Source organism: Triticum aestivum, chromosome 7A (assembly GCF_018294505.1).
Source record: "Triticum aestivum cultivar Chinese Spring chromosome 7A, IWGSC CS RefSeq v2.1, whole genome shotgun sequence".
In the NCBI taxonomy this organism is placed as follows: Eukaryota; Viridiplantae; Streptophyta; class Magnoliopsida; order Poales; family Poaceae; genus Triticum; species Triticum aestivum.
Window position 1 is genome coordinate 34205932 of NC_057812.1, and position 20392 is coordinate 34226323.

General features: G+C 44.4%; 1 pseudogene; it reads right to left on the minus strand.

The window, feature by feature from the left end:
* Nucleotides 1-16039: 16039 nt before the first annotated feature.
* LOC123152904 (cytochrome P450 704C1-like) lies at nucleotides 16040-19006 on the minus strand (annotated as a pseudogene).
* Nucleotides 19007-20392: the final 1386 nt, after the last annotated feature.

Sequence of the window (20392 nt, forward strand, 5' to 3'; positions counted from 1 at the left end):
CCGTCATGCTGACGGAACTCTTTCCCGACACTTTGCTGGATCGGAGTCCGGGGATCGTCATCGAGCTGAACGTGTGCAAGAACTCAGAGGTGCCGTAGTTTCGGTGCTTGATCGGTCGGGCCGTGAAGACGTACGACTACATCAACCACGTTGTTATAATGCTTCCGCTTTCGGTCTACGAGAGGGTACGTGGACAACACTCTCCCCTCTTGTTGCTATGCATCACCATGATCTTGCGTGTGCGTAGGAATTTTTTTGAAATTACTACGTTACCCAACATAATCATCATAAATAGGAGGCATACTTTCATCATAATAAATTTGCTCATCAAAACTTGGGGGACAAAAAATGTCATCTTCATCAAACATAGCATCCCCAAGCTTGTGGCTTTGCATATCATTAGCATCATAGGTATTAAAGGAATTCATACTAACAACATTCAATCATGCTCATCATTCAAAGATTTAGTGCCAAACATTTTAATGCATTCTTCCTCTAGCAATTGAGCACAATTATCGGAATCCTTATTTTCACAGAAGACATTAAAAAGATGAAGCATATGAGGCACCCTCAATTCCATTTTTTTTTGTAATTTTCTTTTATAGGCTAAACTAGTGATAAAACAAGAAACTAAAAGATTCGGTTGCAAGATCTAAAGATATACCTTCAAGCACTCACCTCGCCGGCAACGGCGCCAGAAAAGAGCTTGATGTCTACTACGCAACCTTCTTGTAGACGTTGTTGGGCCTCCAAGTGCAGATGTTTGTAGGACAATAGCAAATTTCCCTCAAGTGGATGACCTAAGGTTTATCAATCCGTGGGAGGCGTAGGATGAAGATGGTCTCTCTCAAACAACCCTGCAACCAAATAACTAAGAGTCTCTTGTGTCCCCAACACACCCAATACAATGATAAATTTTATAGGTGCACTAGTTCGGCGAAGAGATGGTGATACAAGTGCAATATGGATGGTAGATATAGGTTTTTGTAATATGAAAATATAAAAACAGTAAGGTAACTAATGATAAAAGTGAGCACAAATGGTATTGGAATGCGAGGAAACAAGGCCTAGGGTTCATACTTTCACTAGTGCAAGTTCTCTCAACAATAATAACATAACTGGATCATATAACTATCCCTCAACGTGCAACAAAGAGTCACTCCAAAGTCACTAATAGGGGAGAACAAACAAAGAGATTATTGTAGGGTACGAAACCAATTCAAAGTTATTCTTTCTGATTGATCTATTCAAGAGTCCGTAGTAAAATAGCACGAAGCTATTCTTTTCGTTCAATCTATCATAGAGTTCATCCTAGAATAACACCTTAAGACACAAATCAACCAAAACCCTAATGTCACTTAGATACTCCAATGTCACCTCAAGTATCCGTGGGTATGATTATACGATATGCATCACACAATCTCAGATTCATCTATTCAACCAACACAAAGAACTTCAAAGAGTGCCCCAAAGTTTCTACCAGAGAGTCAAGATGAAAATGTGTGCCAACCCCTATGCATAAGTTCATTGAACCCGCAAGTGGATCACCAAAACATAAATCAAGTAGATCACGTGAATATCCCATTGTCGCCACAGATAAGCACGGCAAGACATACATCAAGTGTTCTCAAATCCTTAAAGAATCAATCCGACAAGACAACTTCAAGGGGAAAACTTAATTCATTACAAGAGAGTAGAGGGGGAGAAACATAATAAGATCCAACTATAATAGCGAAGCTCGCGGTACATCAAGATCGTGCCAAATCAAGAACACGAGAGATAGATATCAAACACATAGCTACTTGTACATACCCTCAGCCCCGAGGGTGAACTACTCCCTCCTCGTCATGGAGAGCGTCGGGATGATGAAGATGGCCACCGGAGAGGGATTTCCCCCTCCGACAGGGTGCCGGAACGGGTCTAGAATGGTTTTCGGTGGCTACAGAGGCTTGCGGCGGTGGAACTCCCGATCTAGGTTATGTTCTGGAAGTTTGGGTATATATGAGAGGTGTTGGCGTCGGAAACAAGTCAGGGGGTCTCCGGGCTGTCCACGAGGCAGGGGGGCGCGCCCCCTACCCTCGTGGGCAGACCGTGACTCTTCTGGTCCATCTCCAATGCTCCATGGGCTTCTTCCGGTCCAAAAATGATCTCCGTCAAATTTCAGGTCAATTGGACTCCGTTTGGTTTTCCTTTTCTGCGATACTCAAAAACAAGGAAAAAACAGAAACTGCCACTGGGCTCTGGGTTAATAGGTTAGTCCCAAAAATCATATAAAATAACATATAAATGCATATAAAACATCCTAAATGGATAATATAATAGCATGGAACAATAAAAAATTATAGATACGTTGGAGACGTATCACATCATTATAATCACACAATAACGTTGTGATGTTTGATAGCACACAAGGTATTCCTCCGGTATCCGGGAGTTGCATAATCTCATAGTCGAAGGAATGTGTATTTGACATGAAGAAAGCAATAGCAATAAACTGAACAATCATTATGCTAAGCTAACGAATGGGTCTTGTCCATCACATCATTCTCCTAATTATGTGATCCCGTTATCAAATGACAACACATGTCCATGGTTAAGAAACCTTAACCATCTTTGATCAACGAGCTAGTCTAGTAGAGGCTCACTAGGGACACGGTATTTGTTTATGTATTCACACATGTATTTAAGTTTCCGATCAATACAATTCTAGCATGAATAATAAACCTTTATCATGAATACGGAAATATAAAATAACAACTTCATTATTGCCTCTAGGGCATATTTCCTTCAATTTTATGACTATGTATCAATGATTACTTTGCCGGTCATTTGTTATGTGATGTGCCGGGAATTAAAGAAGAGAGGCACGACATGTACCTTTGGCAAAAGTTCTTCTGCGTGCGTGTTCGTGATTGATCCTATGGGCGAGTTCCAAAAATTGGTATCTACAGCAAGGTTCAAAGATTTTAAGCCGCGCTTGCCCCGGGGTCGCGGTCGGACTAGCGCCTCAGGGCGGGCCATGAAGTCGTTGGGTGGTGCAGCGACGAGGAGGATTAGGCGATCATCGTTCAGTGGAGCATAAAGGAGGAAGGTGACAAGATGTTGTCGGGAAGACGGCGGAAGGAGATTATTGATGGGAGAGGTGGTGCCGAGGTACGGCGCTAGAGCTTATCAAGATCATCGTCCAAGGGAGTCGGATGAATCAAGAATTCATGTGAGTTTGCATGATTAATAATCGTTGCATCTGTGAGTCGTCGTCATGTCCAAGTACTCGTACCGGTGATGATTCGTTGGAGTGGAAGCGGTGTGCATGGTATTCCATGAGTTATGTCCATGTGCTGGTTGCGGCCGGTGTGGATTCGATGCGATGACGAAGGCGGACGATGGTAGGCAAAGCTGTCGTAAAAGATGAATGTGTGCAACTGGTAGAAAGTGAATCTACTGCAAGCAAGTATAAGGAGTATGGTGTGGACCGAGTGCAAGGCGGCGGCCATGCAATGGCGGTGGCACGACATTGTATAGCAAGGAGGTTTTGCATGTTTTCAGGCGGGTTATACTCAGTGTATGGATATGACTGTTGAGTTGATGAGTCGACAAGTTGCAGATCTCTTGTGAGTCAAGACCAGACATAGCACCAGGAGATGACATGTCAAGATTAGGGGGGGGGGGGGGGGTTGTTTGTTCAAATCTTGAGTAATTTATTAGATGTCCGTGCTAGTCTAGGTAGCTGGTTGATGAGTTAGAGTCTAAGCAAACTAGGTTTAGGTTAACAGTGATCAAGGTTAACAAGACTTCACATGTTAATTTGTGGTTGTTTCGGTAGTTAAACAAGAAACCCCGATCCCCTCGGGGCTGAAAAATCCCTCTTTCTCAAAGGAGGCCTTGGTGAGTCAATTAGAATAAAAGTAGTTGTCAGTCAGTAGTCTGATATCCATGAGGATGTTGGTTAATTTGGTCTTGTTCATGGGCCATCAATGGTCCATGCTACCCTGCCTTCCCCTGCTTAATGCTCACGAATAGTAGAGTGCATGCGTGAGGTTCGGAGATGATGAATGTTAGTTTTAATCTGACTTGTGGCAATTTTGCATGATAATATACCCTCTTCGATACGTACACTTGGGGGTCGGGTGGATAACGTACTTTTTTGGTGACACTAGGTCAAAATGATGTGTACAAGAGGAGACTGAAAAAAGGCAACCAAAAGATTGCAGTAAAGTTTGCAATGTAAAGATGGATGCGTATTGTCGTATTTTTATGCTATGAAAATGATAGTTTGCATCAATTGATCTTCTATGTTGTGGCTTTTGAGGGTGTTTGCCCTGACCCCTAGCCTTCCTTATATATGTGCCGTCCGGCAATCAATTCAACCATTTTATTTCAGATACAGTACCTCCTCACCCACTGTACCTCATAGTCGAACATGCCTCCATATACCTTCCTCCTTCTCGTGTGTCTTTAACCTACCTAGCGATCTATTATCATGTTTTTTGTCTTCACAACAAAAGAGAGCATGCCTACATATTGTCTCCGTATGTTGGGTCCTAATAAATTGCTCATAAAAATGGAAGGTATAGGGAACTCTTTGACACCATCCTTACAAGACCAAGCTATAGCGATCGTGTTTTTTGTTTCATCAAGCACGCCCGCTCAGCCACTGCATCTATGAATCCTTTTATCGTGCCACATCAAATCCTTCATTGGCTATCTGCCTTGTCGTTGTCAAGTCACCGGTAGAGGTGCCAAGGTCAAGCAAGTGGCGGCCCAGGCCCGACCAGTCGAGTACTTTTCACCCAGGGTCGACTAGCAAATATGATATTATTCACTTCCGATACGAAGTCGCAGGGAGAAGCAAGAACGTATAAAGCTAGCTGAACATAATTTCATTGATACTTCTCTAGCCGGCTAAGTACAAAATGAAGCGGATCGATCAGTTAGTAGCTGCTAGAACACACACACTTAGACTTAAGGTGCCCTTTTTTGTTTCTTTCTTGTTTCTCTTGGGTGGAACTGTTACCAGCACCACGAACATGCACGTATCATTACTGGTCATCAAGGCGTGTAACTGCATGGGTTGAGATATTTCATATGTATTGAATACTTAAATAAACTAACATTTCATAACCTTTGTTATGTGTAAAATCTTCGTAAATATAGAAATATAAAGAGAGACATTTGAAATATTATTAGCTAAGACATGCATGCAATAGTTTGGGCAAACGAATAATATTTCGTTCAAAAAAATAAAAATTATATTCACATTCCCTTATGACTTCCCTATTTCGATATAACTACACTTGATATAAATTATTGTACACCTGGGTCACTTATTTGTGTACAACCATATCATGCTTGTATTTTACGTGCAAATAATTTTTTTAGAAGGAAGAGTACATGAACTATTAAATATAGATATAGCTTTCACTCTAATACATATAGATATAGCAACTTTGTGGGTCTCAGCCAGAAAACACAGAAGGCGACTATGAAAACCGGGAAGACAAATATATGTCTGTACCAGTATCTCTACCATCTTTAGAGCAAGTATAATAAGCCTAGTCAGCTAGCTATAACACATGCCAAGTCATTGAAATCCTAGCTGGAAGGGTGAGAAAGAAGGAGAGAGAGCGCAGCGGGCGCTTGATCAGTCGCCGGGCGCTAGCACAGGTTACTAGAAAAAGTGCTTGCATGCAGCGTGTGAACAAGTGCAGCCTTCTTTCCTCCCAATCAAGTGTGTGTCTTCACATGCATATATTAAATAATATAGCCAACCTAATAGCTGGCTTATTATATGAGTGTACTTTTACAAAGGCTATATGTGACATGGCATTAGTATATAGTCAGCAACAGGCTTTATTATTAGCCATGCTCTTAGCAGCAACACCTAATGTCCACAAACACTATGCACACATGCCTAAAGTAATCTCTGATTTTGGGGCCCCTAAAATTCAGAGGCCCTGTGCAACTGCTCCGGTTGCACATGCCAAGATACGGGCATGCAATAATCCCACACACTTTCTTCCTATCTCTAGTGCCAGTGCTATATAATATACGCATATGTAGTAGTGTTACGGGGCTTTGACAATTGAGATATAGAGTGATTAATTCGGGGTCCTTTATGGAAACAAGCAACATAGAACGATGTAAAGGACCGTGCAAGGAAACAGAGGAAGCGATGTTTCTCTTTCGGTTGGGAGCTTTGCAATTCTCATCTGAGAGGCATCAGTGTAGCCTCGCGGCATAAGTCCCTATTTCTTCAGTATTTCTCCTGTGGAAGGCTGTGCGACTCTCCAGGATAGTCCCCATAACACCCCTAAATTTACTGAGAGTTCGCCAAGTTGAGGCAACTTCGTCTATTGCTAACAAAGTAGCACTAGGCCTGGCAGTAATGTATCATCAAACCTATCCAGAACCTTATTTTCAAGGACTAAAGTTCCCAAGAACATTGTTTGCTAATGTCCCAACGTCTCCGATTCCCATGTCACCATACGTTCTCTCGTTATGGTCTGCTCTCTATGCTGTTGCCACTAGCATATGTGCTAAAGTATGTGGCCAAGAAGAGATGACTTGTAGCACGTGTAGATGAATGAACAATACATATAGTTTGGTGGCGTGTAGTGGTATATGTAAAGGAAGAGATGGACTTTCAACATTATTGAAGTGTCGCACTTGATGTTGTATTCGTTCTGCCACCACGTGCCATTGTCCTGTTGTTGCATAAGGCGATCTTTGGCATATTGGTCCGCATTCATTCTTTGGACGGGAGGCTTCAAATTTGCATTATCAAAAACTAAACTGACATCACATTTTTATATCAAAAGGTTCTGAACCTATTTGCCACTTTGGTGGGTACACACAGTGCTTTAATAACCAAACTTTCATCACATGTACTCCCTTCGTTCCTAAATATTTGTCTTTTTAGAGATTTCAAATGGACTACCACATACGGATGTATATAGACATATTTTAGAGTGTAGATTCATTCATTTTACTCCGTATGTAGTCACTTGTTGAAATCTCTAGAAAGACAAATATTTAGAAACAGAGGTAGTATTAATTAAAGAAAATAAATATTGTTGCATCCTATATAGGTACACTATTAATTGACGAACACCACAACTACAGTTTTAATAGACACTTCCTGAGTATATGTGCACGTGCACATGGTCTGGACTTGTGTGTTTGGACCTTTATATAAGCTGTGCTCAATGTTTCTCGGAAAACTACATTATTGGTAATAACACTATGGGAAAATATTGAATTCCACAATTTTTTTACTCCCTACTCATGCATTTGTGACATTTTGTCATTTTCTTAACATTTTCAAATATCTGCCCGGTTGGAGTTGGACCCACTATCAGGTTGGCGTAGCACATTTAATTAGCTAAAAGGTTAGAGAGGCATAATCCCAATAATACTACACGCACGGGCAACAATATAAGGCCTTGTACAATAGGAGGTGCTTAGGGGAGGTGCTTAGAGAAATAAACCAGGCTTTTCTTAAGCACCGGTGCTTATTTGTACAGGGTACACGCTTAACTAAACGTCTCTCCTCTAGAAATAGGCACCGGTGCTTCAGAAAAACCCGGTTTATTTTCTAAGCATTTTTCTAAACACCTCCCATTATACAAGGCCTAACGGACTCTACATGGACCCCCCCCCCCCTTGATTTTCAGGGGTGGGCCCGCCTCACTTATCTAAATTCCAGCCAATCAGACTTAACTGTTGAGTATATTGATTAGTTAGGAAATACGAGATAGACTAGGATATGTTCTGACTTGTCTTGTACTTCGAATAGATTATGAGATTATGTACTCCTATATATATGCCCACCGCTCAAGCAATACAATCAACGATTACCACCAAATCCCTCTCTCCTTTCTAACATTGTATCGGTCTAACCGATCAAAAACCCTAGCGTCGCCGCCGCTTCCGCTCCGCTCCGCCCGCGGTGCTGTCGGTCTCCATGATCGCCGGCAGGGGCCGCGCGACCCGTACCTAGGATTCATCCGCCGATCTCGTTGATCGGCTGTCCTAAACAGTTTTATTTTTCCGATCTGTTTCGATGTTTTCCTCTTGCTGATCTTTTGATCGGTGTTCTTTTTTGGTCATTTGTGTTGCCCACACCGTTCGTCGTCTTCGTATGCCTCTACTCCAACCTAACGGCGGCTGAGTTCTGCAACTGCACAACATGCGGTGCCCCGGAAACGCCCGTCTTCCACGCGGCGGAGCGCATCAGGCCGCTTGCTTGGTCCTGGGTTGGCCCGTCGTCCGGCATCGTGTGGTCACTCGTGCTTCCAGCGCCGGCGTGGCACTATTCGATCTGGCGTCAATGATGCACGTCGTGTGTCCTAGGGTCAGTTTCGCGTTTCGTGCAAGTCTTTGGCTGCTTGCACTTTGCATGCATGTATTGATCCGGGTCAGCTCAACGCGTCCGCCTCCGGTCAAACTCATGCCACGTCTGGTTGCACGCAACGCACTCGCAGATACCTCGTTGTCCGTCCCTGAGTATGTGCTTCCCTACACCGATCAAGCAACAGGCTGTAGCCTCGTCGTTACCGCAGCGTCGTTGTCCAATGGTTTTCCCGGTGACTGCACCAACCCGCGCGCTACCGCTGCGTCGCTCCTTCGGTCTGTAGTACCGCGGCCCGCGGTCCATCACCATCCCGAGATCGTCCGTTCTAGGTCGTCTCCGTGGCTGCATCGGCCCTCGCGTCACCGCTTCGTCGCCACGTCAGGACATAGCAAGCGTGGCACACGGCCCCTGCCGCCGTCCCGTGGTTCTTTCATGGCTGCACCGACCCGCGTGCTGCCGCTGCATCGCCCTTCGAGCCGTAGTGCCGCGGCCCGCGGTCGACCGCTACCCTGAGGCTATCTGCTCCAGGTCGTCCCCGTAGCTGCACCGACCCTCGTGCTGCCGCTGCGTCGCCCCATCGGGTCGTAGTGAGCATGGCACGCGGTCCCTGCCGCCGCCCTGAAGTCTTCCCCGCCGTCGCCCTGACCTGCACGCTGCCGTTGCGTCGCGCTTTCAGGCATAGTGCTGCGACGCGGTCCACTTCGTCGTCCACGCGTGTCGACTTTTATGTGGTATGCTCCGCGCCGCCTTCCTAGGCGTGGGAACGCCACCGTCCGCGCCGGTCTTCGTCACGATGTCGGTTTCTTCCTCGCCTACTTCGAGCACGGTCGATGCGCTTCTGACCTAGCCGCGGCCGCCTCCTCCTCAGGCCACCGCCATCGCTCTTCTTCCCGGTCCACGATGACTACCTCGACACCGGCCACCCCGACTCGACATCGACCACGGCGTCCCTCGCACGGCTACCTCGACCACGGCTACACCACCCTACGCTCTCGGCTACCTCGACAAACGATACAAAGGGCTACCGCATTGATTGAGCAACCTCGTCGGTTTCCACTCCAGCCACGACTTGCGCTATGCATCGACCGTTACGACTAGGGGGGGGGGGGGTTCCGCCGGCTTGCCTTCAGATTCTTCTCCAGTCTCACCGTCTGCGTCGTTACCGTTGTGATTACGGGGGGACGTTGAGTATATTGATTAGTTAGGAAATACGAGATAGACTAGGATATGTTCTTGCTTGTCTTGTACTCTGAGTAGATTATGTACTCCTATATATATGCCCACGACGCTCAAGCAATACAATCAACGATTATCACCAAATACCTCTCTCCCTTCTAACATTAACCACCCGGTAAATCCTCCGTAGACTGTCTGTGAGTCTAGCATTACTCGCATAATCCTCCTTGAAGCATCCAACAGGGCAAAGTGGTGCGCTCGATATTATTGACCCAAGCGATCTACCAAGTCGGACCACACCGCCCTCCTCGTCATTTCATTCTGTAGGGGCAGTAGGGATGGCGCGCGTGTGATCGTTGGAAAAAGAGCGCACCATCAACTGTGCTGCCCCCGTCGGCTTCATGTTTGCGGCCCTCTTTTCGTGCCCCATCTCTGCTATGAAGCAACAATGCATGCAACTTCACCCTGCTTCAGCAATCAGCCTGCTCCAGCCACCGCCACAACACCTTCCTCTAATGCTAGGTCCCTGGCCCAACAACACCTTCGCCCGAATTAGAGAGGGTCTTGACTCAGGTGGTGCTGCCTGACCCTGACTCAACAAACTTGTTCGGGTTAACCCGCTCAGGCAAGGCGCACCACTTTGCACCACATGCCTGCAACATTTTGCAAGCAAATTACAATTTATTTCCTCGTTGCATAGATTCGCTCTTCTCTCACAGAAGCTTCACTAGCAGATGGGGTCTACAAGAGCTTTTGAGGTTGGTCCTCTACAAGGAAGGTCAACAGTTAGAGAAAATCCTTCCTGTCATCTGCTTTGGAACTTTAAAAAGTCTCTTTTTTAATCCTGGGAGTTCCTTTCAGTTTATGCTTACTGTTGACTAAATTGATACCTTGCCTAGTCTAGGACCAGGTCTTCTCCTGAGTTTATAAGGGCAACTCCAATTGGTATTGCTGGTGCTGCATGGGGTCTGTGGATACTTGAGGGTAATGGGCACGGGGAGACTGCGCATCTGCCGTGACTTCTCCCCACCTGCACCGTCCAATATTGTAGGTTATTCCTACTGGATCGCTTGCCACATACCAGATTGAATTACGGAAAGGCCATAGAAAGACAAAATTTGCATCTCTAGTAGGGGATTCCCTTTTTCTCATTGGGAGATGACGATTATATTTCTTGGCGTTTTTTCTTCTCGAGGGAAAGATGGCAGATTACGATCAGATTGTACCACATGAATCAGCACTGATGGAATCGTCCAAGTTCACACACAAAACAAAATTCTAGCCACTCCTCGTTTAGTCATGACCTTGGAAGAGATGTTTATGGATCTATTATTGATATTGACAGGTGCACCTGCAAAACAATACTGGGGTTAATGCAATTTGAGATATTAGGGCATGTATAGGTGAGATAGATGAGGGGAGAAGCAACAAAATATATTAACGATGAATTTGGGGAGGGCATCGATGTATGACATGTCGATTGGCTAGGAGGAGCGCCCATGGGAGAGTCATGTCGATTGGCTAGGAGGAGCGCCCATGGGAGAGTCATGTCGATCGGCTAGGAGGAGCGCCCATGGGAGAGTCGGCGTGGGTTTCCTATTTTCTTGGCGATTGTTTTTCAGAAATTGTAGCCTGTACATGAGTCCAGTTTCTGGCGGCAGATCGAGGCGAAGACGATGCAGTGACAATTTGTGGTATGTTGTTTGAGGGACATTGTCCTTGTCCAGATTCACCGTTGTCATTCATTTGGGTCAGAAGGCAGGGGTCACCGGAGTGTCACTGATGTGAGAATTTGGGGGTACTGTCTCTTCTCACTATGTGATTTGTGTCATGTCGATGAATCTTGGAGGCTTCACATACGGCTCTTGGCGGCCAGCTGCTTGCTTGGTGTGTGCATGGTTTTCAGCCGCGTTGGTGCATGTGTGAATCATGCGCAGTTGCATCAATTTCATTGGGTCAATAGCTGCTCGGTGAGTATCGATATTACTCCTTTTTCTGTTTTATTTTTATTTTTCATCATTCTTGGTGTAACTTTGACCTTGTATAACTTTACTCTTTCCCGGCGGGATCCTTTATGTGTGTGCATTGGTGTTAGTTGTGTGCATCCTAGTCTTTCAGAGGCTTGGTATATCTTGTTAGATTTCTATCCCCTTGGTATTTCATTATGAATTAAGAAATAAGAACGTCCTTTATAAAAAAAACAAACTGTGCCATAACAACCAAGACGCAATGTTGAGGCTGACCCTGTTGGCTTAGTAGATGCTGATAGCGCATACAGTTTACTCGCACTTCCAATGAGGCCTTCTCAAGCTTTTTTGGGATCCGAAAGGTACTCTATCTCGATGGAGCTATGTCACCAGGTCCGTTCATTCCCACAATATAACAAACTATGTAATGAGGAACTTGTTGCGGCAACCAAGGTTTACCTATGTCTGTTTGTGAATTGTTCCACTGTCGCTGTTTGCGAATTTCCCGATGACTCCAATTCCTGCATGGTCCATCTTTGTGGTTTCCACGTATATTACACGCAAATGAGAGATCACTGCTAGAGGTGCTGATGGATGAGCAATATAGCTTGGAGAAGATAGAGTGCTATATTTAAAGGGTCAGACATATGCGGAAGGAATACACCAGTAGAAAACAGGGCTTTGATTCACTACTAGGAAAAGGCTAATTAATGGCGCACCTGTTTTTGTCATTAATGGCGCATTATAGGTGCGCCACTATTTACACTACTCCAGCCCGAGGACGCTTAATTTTGCAGTTCTATCCAACCCCAGCACCAGCTCACTCCACAGGCACTTGTTGATATATCTTTCATATCAATCCTATTAAACCTTATTGATGTCTAGGACTTTGTTCATGTTCATGAGTGTGATGAAATTTTAAAAAAATATTTCAAACTTCCCGGTCATGTTACGTATCATATTTATAAAAGAAATCTAATTTTTTTTTGAAACCAATTTTTTTTCTATTACTAGTGGCGCACCTAGCAAATGGTGCGCCACTAGTAAGTTTGAATTTTTTTTCATTTTCCCCCCTTTAGATCTTAAAAGCCCCGTATCTTTCGTTCTGTTAGCTTTTTGGGGATTTCGAAGTAGATGATTTTTCATACAATTCGTATGTAACTTTTCGAGTAGATGATTTTTCATATAATTTTTTTTAATCCGAGTTCGTATGCAAAAGTTATGCCCATTTTACTAAATTCCAGAGAGATTTTGCAAATAAAGTCGAAATTCATATTTGTAAATTTTCCTAACAACTAGACCACATATCATATGGGAAACTTATTTTCTTTTTTTTTGACATTCTCATTATTATTTTTTTAAACTGAAAAGGCGGCCCAGGGGGTGCATTTAGCACCCGGGTTACTAATGGCGCACCTGGTGTGTGGTGCGCCATTAGTAGTTTTGAAAAAAAAATAAAAAAAAAATTGTTAGTAGTGGCGCACCAGTGGACAGTGCGCCATTACTAGTAGTGGGTGTGGTGCACTATCCCATGGTGCACCACTACTAACATTTTTTTTTATTTTTTTAAACTACTATTGGCGCACGGTGGGTGTGGTGCGTTATTAATGGGGCACTATCCCATGATGCGCCACTACTAACAATTTTTTTTATTTTTTTTCAAAACTACTAATGGCGCACGGTGGGTGTGGTGCGCCATTACTATGTCAACTAGTAATGGAGCACTATCCTCTGGTGCGCCACTGGTAACAATTTTTTTTAATTTTTTTAAAACTATTAATGACGCACCACACACCAGGTGCGTCATTAGTAATATATAGCAGTGGCGCACCATATACATGGTGCGCCATTAATGTCCATATCAGCTATAGCCCTTTTCCTAGTAGTGGTCCGGGCCTGGTCAGCCCATTAGTCCCAGTTCTTCACGATGTTTAATTGTAGATGTTTAATATTTGAATTATGAACATAGGAAATGTCGTACTCGGATGACGAAAGTCTCTCGAGAGAGTGCGACTAGTGCCACGACGACCGATGTCAATGCGACAGGCCTCACCTGGACGAAGATCGGCGCTTCAGCATTAAGCTGAAGGAGACCTTCAATATTGAAATGATACGCAATGACGACAAGTGTTATTTTTTCGTAATTAAGCACGACTTCAAATATTTCATGGCCGGCCCCTTCTTTCTGGCCAATAAGCAGCGCTTCCTCGGCGCCCTCCCTGGTGCTCGCTCCCTCAAGCACCCCCCTGGCCGTCGCTGCCGACTCCGCACGCCACCGCTTTAACCCGGTGCCGCATGTCTTGAATGTTGCCAAGGAGAGGAATGTGGCAAAGAGCACGGTGATGAGCCACTCAGGGAACAAGATGTTGCACACCACCCCGACGCTCACCCCGAGGAGCAGGCACGGCTGCGAGACCGCGGCGACGTCATAGTCGATCAGCCCGGGGCCGCGGGCCAGCAGGGTGTAGAGCACGTTGGACAGCGTGCCGCCGGTCACCATGAACGTCGAGAACGCCACGGAGGTCTTGAGGCTCAGCCCGGCCACGATGTTGAGGATCGGGACGTACAGCGAGCCACCACCGACGCCAGCGGCGCTGGACATGGTCGCCGCCAAGGAAGGAGAGGATGCATGCGAGGACTCTGCGGAGGAGGCTGCTCTGCTGTGCAAGCAAGGAGGATTCCACTCCCATCATCACCTGTGATCTCCATTGGGACAGGTAGAAGGTTGAGTTGGCTGCTGTTGCAGCTGTGAGGAGTTGTGAGGAGGAGGAATCCATCGTTCTAGTCAATGCCTTTGGAGACTGAGCTGCAGATCAGGAGGTGTTGTCTTCTTTGCAGTGCACGCCAACAAATAACAAATTGTGAACCCACGTAGGGTGATGTGCTAGCACAATTTCCCGGGCATTAAGCTGTCTCTTCTCCTATATCTTAATAAAGATCGGCTAGTGGCCCTTCTGACCGTGCATTTGTCTCCGCAAAGATGCGAATGGGCAAACTCTGCCTATCTTCAATAACGTCCACTTGCTCCGTATGGTGTGCAACGTTGTACTGTTTGTCTCCAGTTTAGACTTCAGAGGCACCAACTTCACTTTGTCTACTAAAATGCTGTCAATTAACTAACAATTTTAGTTTTATCAACTATATGTATTTAGACGCTTTGCAGGTGTTTGATGTATCACAAACTGAAATGAAATAAGAGTTTTGGAATTGATGTTGAGGCTAACCTCCTGAAAATCCGAGAGAAAAAACAGGAGTGGGCTACTTAGAGCCTGTTCGGTAATCCTCCCGCTCCACGAAATCCCGCACTCCGGCTCCTCTGGGCGAGCTCCCACTCCTCCATCGATCCTGTGAGGTAGGAAAATTGTTCGGCTTTTCGCTCCGCTCCGATTCATGAGTTGGGCCCAAAGCCCAATAATCTAGCATGTGGCCCATGCTAAGGGGATGTGGTATGATAGAAAACGCACAAGCACGAGAGATATAACTCGAAACGAACCGGTACGTTCACTTATCGGTGGCAGCCTTGCGTAAATAAGTTGAACTCTTCCATTTTCAGGAGCGCCACTTTCCTCGCTCCGAGAATTCTGCCTGTAGCTCGCTCCGCTCCACGCTGCCCACTCCATGGAGTTTCCCGTTCGGGTCGGCTCCACCTGCTCCACAAGTGGAGTTGTGGAGCGGAGTCCCTCCGAACAGGCCCTTAGTCCCGATTTCCGTAACCAAGGGACATCTGGCCCTCATAGGTGTCCACAGGGGTGACTGATCCAGCCTATCAATCATTTTACAGAGGGAGGCTGATATCTTTGTTGGTATTGTGTAGTATTGAGGGTGTTGGCGTCCTTGCTCGTATACGCACCAATAGATAAAAAAATGGCATTGTCTTTGCATAGACCCCAATGGGCAACAGGAAAGAAATAAAATAGTTGGGTTGACTGTGGCTAGAATAATTAATATCCAGTTGCTCTGGTTATCTGTAGTTTAGAGGCACCAGCTACACTTGTAGTTTAGAGTAACTAGCAATTTAGTGTTGTCAACTGTACATGTATTTAGACGCTTTGCAGGTTTTTGATGTATCACAAAATGTGATGAGATTTGAGTTGTGGAATTGATGGAGACACAATAGTGGTGAGACCAAAACTATTTCTCGAATGGCTTGGCAGTCAAGGACTTGCAACTGGACAGCGGCATCTAAATGACGACATAGCAGTTAGACTTAGATCCATCTGTTGGTACTTCAACGCATTAATATGGGGGACAATCCAGGTTCGAATACTCCTGGTATGCTCACTGAACACCTGCAGTTTGATGCACTCTGAACTAAATATGGAGGAAAAGTAACTAGCTAGGATCAGGGCAAGTTTCATGTAAAGGGAAGCCTAGCGGAACAGCATCCAAAATATTCAAATTTGGGGTTGATATCTCTCTGGTTTCTGAAAGTTTAATTTACTCTGTTTCATGCAAAGTTAAAATGATATAAATAATGTAAATTCAACTGGTGACATTTATTTTTACAAGTTCTTCAAAAGTAGATTTTGATAACGTACATAGTTCAGTGCAAGAACAGAGGATCTAGTAGCTTGTTCTGATTTTCAAGCATAAATTTCACGGGGTACACAAATAGATGAAGGCTGTTATCCATGTGGAGGGTAAACATTGTTTTGTATGTTGGACCCTTGGATTCATCCTCCAGTCTGAACCTGAAGAATCGTATCAGGGTAGCAGACACAATTTTCATCTGTCTGTATGCAAATTCCTTCCCCAAGCAGATACGAGGTCCTGCCTGATCATTGGAAGAAGACTCGTTAAATGAAATGGTTATTTATACTCTAAAGAAAAATAAATTTATAACTTGAGAACTGATTTTAAGCCATGCAACTTTCTTATACTCCCTCCGTCTGGAAATACTTGTCACCAAAATGGATAAAAGGAGATGTATCTAGACGTATTTTAGTTCGAGATACATCCCTTTTTATCCATTTTGATGACAAGTATTTTCGGACGGAGGGAGTATTAGGGTGTGGGCAACCACTTGCTGTTAGTTGCCGTTCTCTTCTAAAAGCACAAGTGATTAGTAGTTAAGTAGCATGGTATTCCCTACTTTAGTTGAATCGCAATATTATAGTATGCTTGATTTTCTGCTTTAGCAACAGAAGGCCAGATTTTAATACCACTAATGTTACTGTTTTCTAAGTTCTTTGCCAACTCTTCATGATGATCTAGGTTGTGCAACACAAACCTAATCTGTTAATTTGACATGTTCACTTAGTAAAATTATTATAGGCCCTCTAATCATGTCTTCTCTATAGTACTTACATTGAAAGCTATAAACTTGTAAGGGCTCTCTTGCTGAAAGACTCCATCCACAAGCCATCTTTCAGGCCTGAATTCTTCAGCATCCTCACCCCAAAGGTATTTCATCCTCCCCATGGCATAAATCATGTAGTTCATTCCATCTCCTTTTATCACGCGTTGGCCGTTTGGTAGTACGTCATCTTCATCTACCATCTTACCATCCTGAAAGCGTACCACAAAATAGGTTACTGTGTATGCCAGATCCAAATTAAATTATGTCGAAACTATCTGGACTTGTTATTTTTGGAGTCTTCTCTTAAAATGAATAGCAAGAGGAATCATTTGTACCACCGGAACACCAGGATACAGCCGGAGGGTCTCGGTAATCGCAGCATGGAGGTAGTGCATTTTGTCAATAGCACCTTGTTTCAATCTTGCGGTGAACATTTCCATGCTGGTATCTTCTTGAGCCCACTCAACATATTCTCTGATTTCAAAGGCAACCTTATCCTGCACTACCGGGTTCTTACAGAGCATGCAGAAGAACCATGTAAGGGTATTTCCTGTGGTATCTTTACCAGCAATCAGGAAACTGAGGACTATGTCACGAAGGTAACGATCGTTCATTGTCTCAGGATCCTTCTCACTTTCCTGTATGAATCTTGACAGTATGTCATCTCTGGGTTTCTGCATTTATCATAAAAGATAGAATTGAACATATGTAAAATTTTGAAATAGCTGTAACAAACTACCGTACAGTTTTGCTTACATGGCCACTTATGTTTTTCATGTTCTCCCTCTTTTGATGGATCAACTGGAACACAAAGTGGTCAATTATCTTTATGCTCTTTTTCAGTTTAGCTTCTGACCCGATATAAGATACCTTTTCAGCTTTCAGAACATATCAACATACCGATAGTAAACAAGAGAATTTGCCTCATCGAAGGCCTTGCTGAATTCGATGCTGGATTCATCTGATCCAGATAGCGTGTTAAGCTCAAAACCGAATCCCACTTCGAATATTGAATCCATAGTTGTTCTCATCAGAAGATCCTGAGGAAATGGTGGAAATTAAGAGAACTGCCAGCAAATGCGCATTAAGTCACTCCAAGTGTGTACCTAAAACTTCAAACTCGGAGTCAATTCATTCTTTGCTCACTCAGAAATCTGAGTAATGGATAACCCAATTCAGAAGTTCTGAAGAAACTAGGTTTACCCCAGTTATTTGCCATGAATGGTTAACTGAATTTTTGTTTGGCAGTTTAGGTCTAGCTAGGATTTGATTTGCTTCTCTCTTTTGTAGTTTAAAGTTCTAAATTTCATAGGCGTTGACTGAACTATTAAAGCTAGATATATGATCTTAGTAGTTACAATACTATCCTTTTATATTGATGGTAGATAATCATGGAATTACTGCATGTTTATGGTAATTCTGTTAGCTGCTGCAGATGAGGTCTTCTCTGCCAGTTTTACAGCATTCATTCTGAAAACGTCACTGCTGTAGTCACGTAGCACTTTGGTTGAGAACTCGTGGCTTGCTAGCTTCCTCTGGTGCCGCCACTTGTCCCCGTCTGTCACAAAAATCCCATTTCCAAAGAGATCCTTCACGATTTCTGTGTTGAAGGCCCCCTGTGAAATAGGATCCATCATTGTCAAATTGTAGTCAGACTAAGTATTGTCTTCTACTTTTTGTAAATTGCCACCGGCATTCAGTTTACTCTCTAAATAGCACGTATATGATTGGTCTCAAGTTTTGGCTGTCGACCATCCTCTGTTTAAATTTTGCAGGATCCAGTTTAACATCTGACATGCAGACTCCATCTACCATCATATTACTGGTTAACAGGAAAGGGAGGAGGAACAAAAATGATGAGCAAAGGAGAACTACCCTGCTGTATTTACCGAAGTTTGTCTTGAGGACATGCTCGACGACGGCAGGGTCGGCGGTTAAGATCTCACTGTGCCCTGGATAGACAAGCCTGATGGTGGGGTGCAGGAGCGCATACTTCACATGCTCAACGAAGATCTTGTCAAAGTTGTTGAGCTGCCGGAACACGGTACCGATAAGCGGTGGCCAGTCATGAGCTCTCTGGGTGAACTCTCTGATGCAGAAAACGGCTGTGCCTAGGATGTAGAGGGTGATCACCAGAAGGGCTATGGCGAGAGCTGAGACTACGCAAATGCCCAAGGATGCAGCGAGAGAGGAGAGCTGGGGAGACATGATCAGAACTTGCTGCTGCTGCTGCTGAGAGTAAGTTTACCATGTCTAGCATCTTATATATGTGATCTGTGCTGCCACAGTATTTGTTTCGATTTGGTTGATGTCACTGTCTTCTAGGATAGGACAGTGACATGAATGTTTCTATACTCTCAGGTTTTCGACAGTGTCGTGGAAAATGACAACCTGTGTTCAAACTATCTCCATGGTATGGGAGAACATTGCCTATGCGCTGATTGGTCGTTGAATCTGAATTTGTATCATCAAACTTTGAGTTTGGTAAGACTTTATGCATATCATTTTGACTACAAGCAGGCTTTCCTAGCAACCAAGATCTCCATATGCATATACCATGTCACACTGCTGTTTCAGGACAACCGAAATTCAACTTCTGATTCACCAAAATTTTGGTACCCGGGTATATGTCGCCGACATGTGGGCGCAGACCCGTAGCTGTGCTGGCCAGTACAGTGCAATCTAATGTGCATTGTATTTGTGGAGTTTCCGGCTAATTCTTTGATTCTAATGCAGGGCATTATTGTAACTTATGAACCAATTTGCATTGTTGTATCAGCAAACAGAGGAGAGGACGTCAGGGGAGGCAGTGACATAGCTGATTCCGTGGGCATGAGTTCAGCAAAACTGGATATTAGTTTCGCTCTCATTAACTGGAACGGCAACTTGCATTGACAGCAACACCTACACGGCATACATAGCAGCTGGATTTATCTAGTTGTATTCATGTGCTAGGCCAGCCTTTTATGTGAGAGGAAGAGCTCACGTCATTGGAGGATGGGAGTTGACAGGGCTGCATAAGAATGTTGTGTGGTGCACCAGATTACGATGCTAGAAGATGCGCTGGGCCAGGTGAAAATAACATTCTCTCTCCGTTTTCCGCCGTTTGAACCCTATTTCGTTTCCCCGCCTCCACCTTTCAGTGGAATTAACCGTGCTTGCTAATGTCCTGATGTCTCCAATTCCCGTATTATGTCCATACATATCTCTCCGGTTTTTAGAGAGACTTTTTTTGTGGTTGACACCAATCTTATGGACTTACATATACGCCCAGTAAGAGAGTCACTAGTTAGAACTGTGGGTATAGGATTTTCTGAAGAAACTTTGTGATATATAAAGGGCGAGATACATGGAGAACATTACTCACGCAACTGTGAGAGTTTGGTGGAGTCTTCATTCCTTCTCCACGAGATGAATGCTCACGGCCTGCTCTAGCCTACACGTGTGGTCCTTTATATGCTGGTAACTTGGTAGGCACCCTATCTTTGGAGGGATATTTCAAACCTAATTATTAGTACAGAAAATGGTTTCACTATATATGGCTACCCTCTGTACATCGGCTTCAACCTTCTGTCTTCCACGTGCTTTCTCCCTCTT